Source organism: Coccinella septempunctata, chromosome X (genome assembly GCF_907165205.1).
Source record: "Coccinella septempunctata chromosome X, icCocSept1.1, whole genome shotgun sequence".
Lineage (NCBI taxonomy): Eukaryota > Metazoa > Arthropoda > Insecta > Coleoptera > Coccinellidae > Coccinella > Coccinella septempunctata.
Window position 1 is genome coordinate 9,805,027 of NC_058198.1, and position 15,472 is coordinate 9,820,498.

Genomic DNA, 15,472 nt, shown 5'->3' on the forward strand with positions numbered 1-15,472 from the left:
AGGTCTACTATATTAATGTCCGGCCTGTGAGAATCGTGGGATCCCAGTACTGTTTGTGATGATCATCCATAGACATAGAGACATGGACTGTGCCTTCCCTTTATATCTATGCATCAAATACGGTCAAAAAAAGTGACAGAGAGAAACACACGTCGGTCATGCAGTTGTCTTTTTCTAGAATCTTAATTGGTCCACACTCACTTCTATGTGAACAAAAAAGAGACAGGTAAATGCCCGACGATCATTTCTCTCTTTCTATAAAAAAGACAATTTCATGCTGACATTGCTCAGTCCATGTCTCTATGTCTATGTGATCATCAAACACCTCATCACTGAAGGGTTGTTGGGGCTTTATTTCAAATAGTTCCTTGTTGGAATCAGTTGATTCTGGATGTCAATAATGAAGCCCTCTGTCTGGGGAAACAACTTTCCGGAAGTCAACCAGTAGTTCGACGCAGATATGTGGACATAAACATGGTTGACCTCGTTCTGGTGTCTGCCATGTAAGGTTTGCCTCTGTATTTTGTCCTCTGTAGAATGTCCGACGATCTCTAAGTTTAGCTACTGCAGCTTCAGGGAAGGAGAATCATCAATATCACAAACTTCGCCATGAAGTTCTGATGAAGTAGCCTCTTCTCTCGAGGTCCTACAATGTCGTGTCAGCTCTGTTCTATTCAACACAACAACGTCATCTAAGACAAATACTGCACAAGTCTTCAAAGGCGCGAGTTGTATAACAATTGAGACTCAAGCAACGAATGCCCGACTCAGATGGAGCGGCCACATTCTGAGGATGCAAGACTCCCCAAAATAGCTCTGTATGGCGAATTCACATAGGGAGCTCGGAAACCAGGAGGCCAGTATATGCGGTTTAAGGATATACTGCATCAATCCCTAAAGTCAGTTGACGCTAATCATAACTCGGAACAACTGGCGTTAAACAGATCACAGTGGAGATCTTTGGTCTACAGTTATAATGGAGACTCGAGAAGAATACAGCGGCGGCCAGACCTGGTTGGTGACTATCATTGCCCGGAGTGTGGAAAGATCTGGAGGTCACGGTTGGGTCTCTTCAGTCATTCATTGCTGTATCCCGTTACCGGGAATTAATCTACAAAAAGACATAAAAAAAGAACAGACTCCAAATTTCTGTGGGCTAATTGCGACTGTGTGCCCTCCTGTGACTGAAGAGACCCAACCGTGACCTACAGATCCTTCCACACTCCGGGCATGGATAGTCACCAACTAGATCTGGCCGCCGCTGAATTCTTCTCGAGTCTCCATTATAACTGTGCACCACAGATCTCCACTGTGACCTGTCTAACGCTAGTTGTTCCCAGTTATGATTGGCATTAACTGATTTTAGGGATTGATGTAGTGTATCCTTAAATCGCTTACACTGGCCTCCTGGTTTCCGGGCTCCCTCTGCCAATTCGCCATACAGAGCTTTTTTGGGGAGTATTGTGTCTTGCATCCTCAGAATGTGGCCGCTCCATCTGAGTCGGACCGTCGTTACCTGAGTCTCAATTGTTGTACAACTCGCGCGTTGCAAGACTTCTGCATTCGAAACTTTGTGGAACCATCTGATGTGCATTATCTGTCTTAGATGACGTTGTTGCGTTTGTTCAAGCTGTTTAATATGTCGGCGTCCAGCTGCCGCTTCCGCGAAGAAGCGTTGGGAGGACGACTGCTTTGTAAACAGCTGTCTAGGTCTTCAGATTGAGGTCGTGATTTTGAAACACTCTGACCTTTAGCATCCAGAATGCCTGTGATGCCGAATTGATACGGTTGTGTATTTCCGTGTCCAGGTTAGCCTTAGTATTTATGAAGCTTCCCAAGCATTTGAACTGCTCGACCTGTTCTAGGATTTCATTCTCCAGGCTGATATGTGTTTGAGGGCTTTCTAGGGGACTTACTAGGATTTTGGTTTTGTCGATATTGAGTCTGAGGCTTCGTATATATGTTTATAGGTGTCCAGCAATATCTGTAGATCCTCTGGGCTGCTAGCGATAAGTGCGCAGTCGTCTGCATATTGAAGTTCCGTGATAACCTTTGAACGGGTTTTTGCTCTGAGGCGCTTCAGGTCAAATAGGCCTCCATCAAATCTGAATCTTATTCCAACACCTCTTACATGAATACTCATGTCAGCAATTATCGAGACAGCTATGGCGCTAAAACGCAGCCTTGTTTTATTCCAGAGTTTGTTAAGAAATGGTCGGTTGTAGAGCCATTATGCTGTATTCTAGCGGTGTTGTTGGTATGAAGGCTTTTACACACTGCTTAGAATTTTTCGGGTACTCCAAGGTGGAACATGATTTTCCATAGCGCTCTCCGATTCACATGAGGGCACACAGTCACAATAAGCCCTAAGAAATTATAAGTTAGATCGCACCGATAGTTTTGTTTTTGAGACTTTTTGTAGATTTATTCTCGGTAATGGAATAGAGCAATGAATGAATTAATTAATTCAGTTTTAAGAGGGATGTTTATGAGGTTTCGTCAGCATTGTTCTCATTTTGCACTGTAGGGCTGCTAAATCGATGGTGGTCCAAGAGATGATGCCGAATGAGTAGCTCAGTGCTGAGCAAGCGTAGGTATTAATTGCTTTGGTCAGGTTTTTGCTGTTTAAAGTAGTTCCCATTATCCTTCTTAATCTTCGAGTAAACTCTCCTGTCAATTCTCCCTTCATTTGGCTCTGATTTGCCTCTTCGATACCTAGATAAGCATCTAGGTCTAATGTGTAGGTATCTGTTATGCTTCGATTTCTTTCTTCTTCTCCTGTTTTGCGTCTCTTTATTTTGACAGGACGACATTTTTCCATTTCTCACTTTGTTATCTTTATCACAATCTATATATGACGTTTTTACTTTATTTTTATATCGAAGATACGAGTAGGCTTGAGATCGAAAAGAATTCGCTTGCAAATTTCTGTAGATGCAGCCTCAACTAAATATTAAATTGCCGAAACTTTCAAAACCTGAAGTGCTTAAAACTAGAGACTTCACACAAAGAGCGATCATTCTGGAATCGTTGTACTCAAAGAAACGAAAAAGATTTCCTAATTAGGTCTTGGTTCAGACAATCAATTTCAACTTCCCTCTTCTCCCATACATCATAGAGTATTTCAATTCATTATGACGCAGAAAAGAAGATTATCATGCAAAGTAAATAAGTAAATCGTGTCATGTGCACGAATATCTACAGTATCCATAATTTTACTGAGGTTTCCAACAGGCTTTTACTTCAAAGCAACTGCCACCTTTATAGGATTACTTCATTCCAAAGTTTATGGGAGGAAATACGTTGCTGGCCGTAAAATGAAACTCTAGAGGGACAAGATTCGGAAGAGTTTAACAGCAAAAATTCGAATACGGATTTCCTGTCTATTAACCTGATCTTCTGATAACTTTCAAGACAAGAAAGAATTGTGGAATCTTCTATAACTTGAGTGAAAATAATGAACCTTTGCGTGATATTTCGAATACTGGTAAAGAATTCATTCGGAAAAGTGAAAAACGGTTTGAGAGTTATTTGTTGGTTCCTGCTGTAGAATAGTTAACGGTCGTAACGGAAACAAACAAAAAGTAGTATCATCTTTGGTACTGTCTGGGAAAAACCTATCAAACGTATCTCTATGTTGGATTTGAGACAGGAAATAACTTTCACTATCTCGAAACTGTCGAAAGGTTATTCGTGCAGATCGGTGTAAATATCTGGAAATGAAAAAAGGATATTACGCTACTTCTTCACAGTCTGCATGATGCAAATCAAGCGTGACGATCGTCCACTAGCTATATTATCGGGGAAACCAGATATTAATTGTTCATTAACCCATTTCTGAATGAGTGAATTCGAACGAAAATTTCTAAAATTTAAAAGATGGAAAGCCCAGTACTGATCAGCTGGTCATTATTTCAGACTCTTTACAAGTTCATATGATAATTCTTAGACGACTATAGAACCAAACAAAATTTCAATGTCAAAATATTTTATTACTCAACATATTCTCCTCTTAATTGGATACATTTATTACAGCGAACCTGCAACGTCTCTAGACCTTTCAAAAAAAATTTTTCTTCTTGCTCTGCGAACCAGACCTCCACAGCTTTTATTACCTCCTCGTTGGAAGGAAATTTACGACCTTAAAAACTTTTTTCCGTTGAGGAAAGAGATGATAGTCGTATGGAGCCAAATCTGGTGAATAAGGGGGGTTTTCTAGTAATTCAAACCCTAAATCACGAATTTTTTGCATGGCAACATGAGATTTTTGTGCAGGGGCGTTGTCCTGCAAAAACTAAACACCTTTGGATAGCTTTCCGCGTCTTTTCTCTTTGAGTTTTTCCCGTAGAGTGGTCAGTAATATCGCATAGTAATCTCCGGTTATTGTTCTACCCTTATTCAAAAAATCAATAATGATTACTCCATGGCAATCCCAAAAAACTGATTTTTTCCAGCAGATTTTTGGATACGAAACTTCCTAGGTCTTGGAGAACCAGAGTGTCGCCATTCCATCGATTGTTGCTTTGTTTCTGGATCGTAGAAATGTGCCCAAGTCTCATCCATAGTAAAAATTCGGTTTAAGAACTCTACATCTTTTTCAAATTGAGCACAGATCGAACGCGATGCTTCTACCCTTGCACGCTTTTGGTCATCATTCAAACATTTGTATGAAATATTCAGTGCTTCCGATATCCGGTTTAGCCCAATTCGACGATCTGATAAAATCATGTCATGAACTGTATCGATATTTTCGGGGACTGACACAGAAACTGGTCTTCCCGATCGGTCATCATCTTCAATGGAAAATTTACCTCTTTTGAAGCTTGCTGTCCAATTTTTCATCACGGCCGCATACGAAGGACATCGATCAACAATGGTATTGAGCATATCTTCGTAAATCTGCTCACCTCTTAACCCTTTTAAATACAGGTACTTGATGATGGCTCGATACTCCAATTTTTCGATTTTCACAATTTCGGTGGACATCTTCTTTCTTTCAATTTATTGCGTAACTCTGGTTTACTTTTTTGACCTCAAACTTCACACTGGCACTTCTAATGAGTTATTGTTCGTTGCTATGGTAACGCCATATTTGTTTTATGCATGGAACTGACCTAGGCTAACTAGATATCAATACATCCTGGATTCATTAAAATTTCATAAATTTACTCTTTCGTGTATGATAAGAAAGACCCACATTCGGAAACACCCTGTAAATCGTTAGAAAATGTAATGCTAACGCTTAGAATACATAATAATTTGTAAAACACAACTTGTGATAACACAAAATCAATATAATGATGGGGTGAAGTGAGTTAATTCAGAACATAAAATCCAAAAATATTTTTACTCGCATTCTCAAGCAGCCTAATATCTATTGATAACAACTTGAACGTATTTCTTCATTCATCTTATTTTTCCGCACGAGTGCCGGAAACACAAATTACTAAAATTCACACTCAGACATGGAAAATTCGATTGTCTGCCACGAAATTATTCATAAATTGAGCGAATTTGAATTTATAAGGAACTAGGAACAGCTTATGGTGAGTTGGGGTTCATCATTATTCCTGGAGCTTCGTCAAACACACTGGATTTGATCTCCAGTTGCAGCGGAATACCGTCTTTCTGCCGAAACAGCCCTTGCTGGTCTTCGGAAACATCGCACCAAATTATAAATGAAGTAATTCGAATATTAAATTGGCGAAAACAATGTTTTTGCTCCTGGAATCCTAGAGACTGAAATTCCTGGGTCCTGGAAATTTTCCAAAGGAAAGAGTCGAACATGACTCCTTGTTTTGAACGAATTTCTGCTACCCAGAAACAGAAAACGGCAGAGAGTTTGCTAAGAGACCATTCTGTTTCATTTTACTACATCTCAAAACAGAAATGTTTGAAAAACCACGAGAATTTTCAACATAAGTTTTTACCAATAAATTTTATTCTAATATTGTAATAAACTCTTCGTTTCACCATCCAACCTGATATGGAATTTGATTAATTAATTAAACATTCAAGATATGCTTCAGCCAGGTCCAGAAATCGCCAACTCTTGAACTGAAAAAAAAAATTCAGTCAATAATCCACCACTTAGAAGTATTTTCTTTCTGTTTATTCCATCCAGTTCCTCTTTGAACTATACTCCAAATACAACGCTCGTATAATGAACAGCCCTAATCTGATCTAATTTCCACCACATTAAACCACAAAAGGCAATAAAAAATAACAACTTCAGTAATGTACGTCTCCCATTTCAATTTGTGTCTCTTCGGCAAAATTCGACTCGTAAAATGTGACACAAGTAGGACGAGCCAAGATTGACAGAAAACAGAGTTGATCTGAAAATTTCCTGAACGTCTGAAAAAGATTAATAAAATCAGGAGGTTGACTGAATAGAGTTGAACCCGAAGTAGGGTCATTATGGGAAGTTCAATAAAATCTGAAGTTTTTATCAACAGAAACTTTTATATGGTATTCGGTTATCAAATCAGAACTCGATGCATCTTTAGGGATCTTATTATGAGGATCCAAGTTTGTTGGGAAAGTAAACGTGAAGCAAGGTTGTGACTATGAGTAATGGTCAATATATTTGTTGAAGATCCATTTGTCCTTGGAACGACGAAAACAATAATAATATTTCGGATTGACATAATCCAAGAAATATTGGATCTGTCCTCGTGGTCCATAAATCCTTCAATGCCAACTCTTCACACTTTAACGATTGATATTTTGAACGTTTCAGCTTTATAGAACATTTCTGGGTGTAGGAAATATGCGAAATTATATAGAGAGTTTTTTAATGACGCGACGCAACCGCGGGATACAGCTCTATACAGGGTGATTCAAAACTCTAGGCGAAAAACTCAGGGACGTATGCAGAGAGATATTCTTGATAAAACGTGAAAAAAAAAATGTTTCAATGATATTGTACTTGTTTCTGTGTTCTGTGTGCGACCAATTTAATTTTATAAATTACAGAGAGCCTAAAAATAAATGAGTGAGTGGACTGTCACCTGGTGATAGAACAAAATTTGTTTATCAATTTAAAGGTTGATTTGTTGGTTGAGTTTTATTTAAACAGTTGATTTTTGAGGTCAAAAGAAACACTTTTGTTATTTACCATTTTCTCCGAATAGGCTCGGTTTGAAAGATACAGGTTGTTGAAAATCCAATTTTTGGTTCTCACAAACGGCCAAAGTGTGATATGTGTGCATATGCTTCATGAATGTTCTTATTTTGAAATGAAGTCAGTTTATCAACGGCTTCGATTTGAAACGAGTTTTCTGAAAATGCCAAGACGTAAATTAACAAACGCTGAGGCTAATAGGGCTATCGGAATGCTACAGGGTGGCCTAACTCAGGTTGTAGCGGAAAGGCTCCAAGTCAGCCAAAGTGTGATATCTCGACTTTGGAATAGGTTCAGGGGGACAGGTTCCGTGTTAGAAGACCAAGACTCGGTGGGCAACGAAAAACAACACCTGCTCAGGATCGTTTCATCACCGTTTTGGCCAGAAAAAACATTACATCCACTTGTAGAATGCTACGGAATACTCTTCAGAATGCAGATGGGGTCCAAGTTTCCATCGAAACTATCAGACGACGTTTGAGAGAGGTGAATCTAGGTTCTAGACGTCCATTAAGAGGAGTTCCAGTCACACGTGACCATATGCGTCAAAGACTGGAATGGGCAAGGCAACATATCAATTGGAACGATCAATGGCGTAGTGTCCTTTTCACTGTTGAATCCAGATATGGACGATTTTCAGATTCTCGAAGAATAAGGATATGGACAATCCCACGCATACCCCGTAATCGTCGCTATGTCCAAGAAGTCCATCCATTCCGAGGGGGTAGTGTTATGGTAAAGGCCGGGATATGTTTCAACGGGCGCACAGATCTACACATTTGCCCTGGGAATATGACCGCCTTACACTATAGGGAGCATGTCATTGACAATTTTGTGCCAAATTTTCACGCTGGTATTGGTGAAACTTTTCAATTTTTAGACGATAACGCTAGACCGCACCGTGCAGCCATAGTTGAGAAGGCGCGCGAGGAGCTTGCTATTCCACATTTACCAATACCTCCGCACTCACCAGATTTGAATTGCATAGAACATGCATGGGATATGTTCCAAAGGAGATTAGATGATCATCTACCTACCCCAGAATCCTAAAATGATCTGAGAGAGCTTCTGCTCCGTTTATGGAACCAACTTCCTCAAAAAATGTTCAACAACCTTGTGTGTAGTATGCAAAGACGATGTCAAGCTGTTATTGTTGCCCGTGGAGGCCATACATTGTATTGATAGTCTTAAAATAAAATGCTTGAATTCTCTGGGAATATTTCGTTATATTACTAAATTTTTCTTAACCACCCTGCATACGCTACAGACCTACAGGCTTAAATTAATTTGCAACTTGAAATCATATTAATATGAATTTTCATCACAAAAATCTTATTTTAATAATATTTTTTTGCAATTTAAATCAGTATCCCTAACTCATTTGGAGCAGTTTATTGAGTTTACGCAGTGGATATCAATTATCAAGAACAATTAATGGAACGGATTATTGAGGAGTTGAGTATACTCAAAATATGCCAAACATGCCATTAATATAAGTTTTCCTTACTTTGCTTTGACATTCCAGTATCGATGATCGTGATGATATTTAATTAATTTTTTATTATGTTTTAATGTTGAAAAGTCTTATATATCGGAAGGGAATGAAAAAAGGTTATTTTGTTACTGTTTCCAGAACATCCGAAGCTCTAAAGATAAGATCCAGGATTAATTCCTGACATATAAAGTTTTTGAGAAACTGTTATCTACGAACGCTTAGTTCGGTGACGAATTTCTATTCCCAGCGAAGCGAATAATATGTAAATCACGTTCGTAGAGGTTCCTAGAGGACCATAGAGTGCAGATATTTTCATCTGTTCTGCGAATTCAATTATTTCTTACCAGAAACGAGCTTATCTGGTTAAACGCTTATGTACTAGATTTTCCCCCTATATATGTCCTCATTTTATCTAATTCCCCATCGTAAATTCTCTGGCGCAAATTTATTCTGTGAAAATACCAGCCGGGCTTATGCAGTATAGTTTGATTTATTCTTAACCCGGCATAATTAACTTTTTCTCGGCTGTCCGCACTACGCATCAATTTTCTACTGAAATAACAATGATTCCACAATATTTGTATGAATTATATTAACATAATTTCACTCTAGCGAAAATGTTGAACAACTTATTTGAAGTCAAAATTTTTTGAAGACAAAACGAATCTATTTTGAAGATTGGTCGGACTTAAAATATAAAATTAGGTTCAGGAATCGAACAATATCCTATAAAATATATACTATGAGGTTAATTGGCCAATAATGACATCATAATTGAAATTCTTATATTTTTCTGATGCATAACAACACAATTCATATATAATTTGAAGGATTTTTGATGGGTGAACAATCACGCCCTTAATGGTGCCCTTAAAACGCGTTGATCACTTTAGGAAAATATTCTCCGGAACTGTGACAAACAGAAAATGGTTTCATACTGAATCCAATCGAAAAATTTTAAATTTTGTGATGATTAATTGGAATTGGTATAAGAATGTACGTTTCAATAGTTATCTTGCAGACATGAAGTGCGGAAATTGTGGAAATGTGGGGGTAACTTTTTGCCATTGAAAAATACCAACCCGAAAAAAATATATCCAACGAAACGAAATTATATGCAATGTGTCAAATCCATTTCTCTATTCCGGAAAATTCGAACGAAGTCCAGATTGTCAGAGGAAAATCACAAAATTGACCACTGGAAAATAAGAGGAAAGCCTGAGGCTGACAGGGAAATTAAAATGAAAGAGCAACTTTGGGATGTTATTTTTTCCCATAATGATGAACTCGTTTTCACCAGTATAGACAAAAATATAATAAAATTCAAAAAGCTTTCAATTGAGAAAATGGCTTCGGCACCTTCTGAAAGTTTCAGTATCTTCATTAAATATTTTACTGAACAATTATTGGTCGACAGGTTGAAATGCAAAGAATTGACGCTTTCGTGAAGACCCATTTAATTTTTTCCATGGCTCACACACTATATCGGTCGCTAGATAATGGTATGAATTATTACAATGTTTTTTTGCAGTTAAATATGTCGTCGATAACGAAAATAGTTTCACGAATGATTGGTGGTGCAATTCGCACTCAAACGAAACGTTCTTTCGAAGAATAAATTTGTTCGTATGTGGAATTTTCGGCGTTAGGTAACAGGAAATGAATTCCGTCAATGTCAGTGTCAGTGTCATGGGAAACGAAACGCCAAAAATGGGTAAGAAAATTCTACCATACTCTAGATATTCAGTGTGATTTGCAAGATTGTGTTCAGTTCTTGGTTGTTTTTCCTTCTAACTGCTTGTACAAGATTTTTTTTTAACGAATGATCTACGTGGATCGCTGGGGCTGTGAAAGAGGACTTGAAGTTCTGGACAAAGCTGTCTGGAAAGGAGTCCGATAACACAGATTTCCAAAGTCTGGATGGAGTATAAAAGTGAGGTTATATCCAGCTGTTTAAGATCTCTAGACTGTTTACTGGTAGGATACAGCAATTTCGCGCGATCATTCGACAGGTTTCTCAAGCTGTGACATAATGGAGGTCAGCTCCAAAGAACATTGGCCATGGAAGCATCTGAATAACAGTGCGAGCGAATTTGGTGCTGCAGCACACCAAATATGTTAGCAGCATCCCAATCCTGATCTTATCTGGGTATTATAAGTTGTTTTCAAGTAGAATGGTGATACGATCTTGCGAGCTCCAAACAAAAATCCCAAATTCCTTCCAACAGCAATGACCGAGTCAACCACATGGTTGTGCCAGAGGAGATTCTGCGAAATACTGACTAAAACTAGTTGAAAGGAGTCCATATGCTCAAATGTCTGCTATTCATTAATATTGGCAGTGGACTTATGTGAATTTTGTTAAATAAACTGCACAACTGTCAAGTGCGTTTTCGATGATACTTTTTGAATGGAACATCCTTTATGTTATTTTCCTAATCGGTAGAGCTCTTTCTTCTGATTTCAATTATGTAAATTTTATTGAAGTTATCTTTTTCGAAAAATATGAATTTTTTTCGTCTAAATCTAAGACAGCTGTAGAAGGCCACACGACAGTAGCCATGGATGATAAATCAATTGAATTGTTTTGTTTGACATTGACATTACTTTTTGATCATAATTTTAGAGTTGATATATTGCAAATAATATATTCTGAGGAAGAAAGAGTTGAGATTTTGTCAGGTCTTTCAAAAACTAAGCAAAAACAACGTTTGGTGCGTCGTGGCTATCACTTTTATCATGAATAGCAAGAAATGTCAATGTCAAACAAAACAATTTAATTGTTTCATTATCTATGGTTATACTGTCGAGTGGCTTTTTACCAAAGATACTACACCATGTGTGTGATATCGTCACTCTTTACAACTGCTTTAAATTTAGACGAAAAATCTATATTTTCCCAGAACTGACAGAGATAAACCCAAATAAAGTATACAGGGTGAGTCTTCGACTCGAAAAAATATTTTGACAGTAGATTCTTGAGGTCAAAAAAACACTTTTTCCCTATCTCATTTCTTCCGATTCTGCCCTATGAAATGATAAAGCCATTTAAAGTTTTCATTATGAGGTGTGCCACCCCTAAAGAATCAAAATTACATTCAGAATTACTAGCTGAATCTGTGACACTACACATGTGTGTAGTGAGTTGTATTCAGCCAAAGTAGCCAATTTTTCAAATTTCCGAGATACTTTTTGATTTTTGAACATAAAATTACTCTAAAACGGCGCATTATACGAATAAATATGAAAAATACTTTTATTTTACAAAACGTTCAAATATTCATTAGATAGCGCCCAACTTAGTTTCAAGAGTTGATTTCTTTGAGTTTTTGGTATTTTCATGGTACGTAATGGTCATAATGAGAAAACTGGAAGACGTGGGTGATATCTTGTGTCCGAAAAAGATTCATCAATTAAATGAGAAACTATAATATATTCCGAAATTCATTTCATTCGATAAAACCGTTTGTGAGATAGAACTAAAAGTAAATTTTTTTATGGTTTTTCAACAGCCTGTATCTTTCAAACCGAGGCGATTCGGAAAAAACGGTAAATAGAAAAAGTGTTTCTTTTGGCCTCAAAAAGCTACTGTTGAAATATTTGTACGAGTCAAAGTCTCACCATGTATATATTTGATATCAGAAGAAAAATCTCTAGCGACTAGAAAAATGAAATATAGGGTGTGCTTTTTTTGAATTTCCCATATTACAGAATCCCGAATGCCCATAAAAAAACCTTCATATTTGCCCATTTAAACGTTTTTGTAAAACCAATATCAACTGAGTTAGCTATTGAGTGAAACATACAATCATATAGGCTAGAAGCTGAAATTATTGTTTAACTTAAAGTTACAGTTAGTGATGTGACATAAACTACATGAGCTGAGCTGTAGTTCAAAACAGAGAATTGGGAAAAATCGAGTCATCATCACTTACAAGAATTGAACATAGTTATTCTTACAAAATCCAGTTGACACACCCTGCATGCTCTGCATAGAATGATTGGGTCCTTGACCGACAAAAAATGACATTTGGACTTGGAGTTATTTGAAGTCACAGGTATATGCCAACAATGCCACCAACAGAAGCATCAAAGGCTCAAATAGGACTCTTCATCAACGACATGTATACGTTACCTCTATTGAAAATGTCGCCAAAAGCATTGAGTATGTAGGGGTTTAATACTACATGCCAAAAGTGTATTGATGCAGGTCGCTTATGTCGCAGATGTGTTGTTCCATACGTAATTTCCAAATGTATTCTTTGAAACCCAATAAACATTATAACGCTTTGATACAGTTTCATTGAACCCATGAACCTTGCTGTTGCATTGACATCAGTTCATTAGCCCAGTGTTAAAGGGATGTTTCTAAATAAGGATAGTAATGAGTGGACGAATCTCTTCGTTCTGCAATGAAAAGTATTTCGATGCCGAAAATTTCTACTGAAAAATGTCCGCCCGTCTGAACTTGCAAATTTATTTCGCAACTTCGGAATAATAATTGAAACAACCCAGTTCGAAGTTGATCGAATCGGTTGGCTGTCTTTCATTGCGGTCAAAATGCAGAAACTCCTTCTATTCATTTACGGTTTTCATAACTAACGAACGGAAAAGTGTTTCGTTAGATTCAATTTGCCCGCAACGAAACTTCGGTAATGGATTTAGTCGGTTCGGTTAAATGTTATATAATAAAAATTCCGAAGACCGCGTGGATATGAATGCTAAGGATTTTTTTTTTGTTTCAGAACCGCTCCTAAGAGATCACGGCAGGAGTTTTCAGCCCTTGTGATCATCCTGAGAAGAGTGTGTGAAATTACAGCTGATATTTTGGGTGGTATTCAGCCCTTGGTGACCACCTTCGGATTTGAGCAGTGAGTATACGTGGATCAATTCAAAAAAATTGTACAATTTCGGTGCTCCAACATACCCTTTTTACCATAATGAAAACAAGTCATCAATTGATGATATATTATTAAGTGAATTGTTTAAAACCCAATCTCATATCAATCGAATAGTTATAACATTCGTCCGAAGTAATTAACGGAGAAATTATTGGCAGATTCTGAAAAAATTTGATTGATTATTACAAATACACTGCTCAACAATGGATAGGGATCATTGACCTTCCTTCAATTGATTTCGGGAATGTTCTTCCAAGATGTTTATTTTGATCACATACCAGAGTATTGTCCCGGTAAAGCAAGTAGTCGGTTAGTCCTTTACGAGCTCTTCTGATTTATTGTTCTCTTTGAGGCATACTCTCGATGAAACAATTTATGAAATTTTGGGACAAATCGGTTCAAATATGTAGTAAAACGTTAAAAAGCTGCTACAGATTGTTAATCAGTTGTTCTGGGGAGGACAGTTGCCCAGACATCTGTGTCAAGACATGCTCGATGCAATTCATGTCTGGACAGCGAGCTGGCCAGTCCATCCTTTAAAAAGCAACTTACAGCGATACAAAACCAGGCAACTACGGTAAGATGGGCATTATGGTCAATTAAAATATGGTTTAATTCACCATATCGTGATATTATCGATGGGAAAACTCTTCCTGTATCCATCGTATGATTTATATAGTTAACCTGCCAGAAGCCAAACGTCGGCATGACTGATGACATCGATATAGCTTCCATTCTTTTACTTCAATTAATACCACAGGGCTTTTTATGCCTCTATTTGCAGCTTAACTTGAAATATTCCTGTTTTTTCTAAAGACGCAGAAGAAGAAGCAGATCAGAGAGAAATTTATACGTGATCCATATCAATTGAGCTGTATATTTTCAAATGATTGATAGGGTCTTTTCGCAGATGACTCACCAGAATTTGACCAAGTCCTATTGATTGAAAATAGTTCTTTTGGCCTTCACACCATTCTCCAAAGTTGCTTGAATGTTTATTACACTAATGTGCCAGCCTGCTCAATCATTTTGTAATTAATAGATATCAATATTTTTTCTGTAACGGACGTCTTTGTCCTTGGAGCTCGAAAACGACCAAGCACTCGATGGTTTTCCCGAAAACATTATTTACGCTTCAAATCATGCTTTAAACTGGAGAAATCAAGTTTTTTATCCATTAAATCACTTATCAGGAGACGGGTTATTTCAAAATTACCTAATCATGAAACCTAGAAAGGTCCAGCAGAAGGATTTCAGTTTCTGATTTTTCGAACGAATGTTTTAACGCCTTGTATCACCTTCATATTTCCTCAATAATGTTTTCCAAGTATTTTTCTCAATAAAGAATCATTTAAAATAATGGATGAACATTAGTTTATCGTCGAAAATGATAAAACGTTGACATTTTCAAATTGCAACATGAATCTTAACAGAAGGTAGTGTTAGCGATAGCAAATTGGTTCATAATTTGCAGTAACAAAAATTGTGCATCAAGCATCTATAGTAGCTATATAGATTAAAATATAATTTAAAGAAAAGGTAATATTAAACGTTTGTATCACGTTTGTGATATTTTGAATTAGACAACTATCATCGAATTTATAATAATAATAATAATAAAAGTGGTTTATTGTAAACATTGTTACAAATGGCCATCGACCGAGGTCCTTCAGCCTGTGAGTCAATTATACTTTTTTTTTTAACAATTAATTGAGTGAAATTACAACCTTAGATATAATTGGGAAAGTTTTTGTTGCTAATTTGTGGTGTCTTCGTTGTTGATCTGTTGTAGTGTCTCCCATAGAGTCATAGCAGGGTATCTGAATCTGTTGTGATTTTCTTCGCGTTGAATGCAGAACTGTTTTAAAATGCTGAAGTTTTTCTTATTCCTGCAGAATTTCTTAGCTAGTAGTTGTAGTCTTTGATCTATTGGAGTAATTTTGGTAGTCT

The 15,472-nt window shown here is 37.2% G+C and overlaps 1 protein-coding gene across 5 annotated transcripts in view; it reads left to right on the forward strand.

The window, feature by feature from the left end:
* LOC123321419 (solute carrier family 41 member 1-like) overlaps window positions 1–15,472 on the forward strand; it is a 69,123-nt gene that overhangs the window by 32,312 nt on the left and 21,339 nt on the right. For all 5 annotated transcript variants that reach the window (XM_044909001.1, XM_044909000.1, XM_044908999.1 and 2 more), the window contains one exon: window positions 13,367–13,492. The gene's annotated coding sequence lies outside the window, so the exon portion shown is untranslated. The remainder of the gene's footprint in view (window positions 1–13,366; window positions 13,493–15,472) is intronic.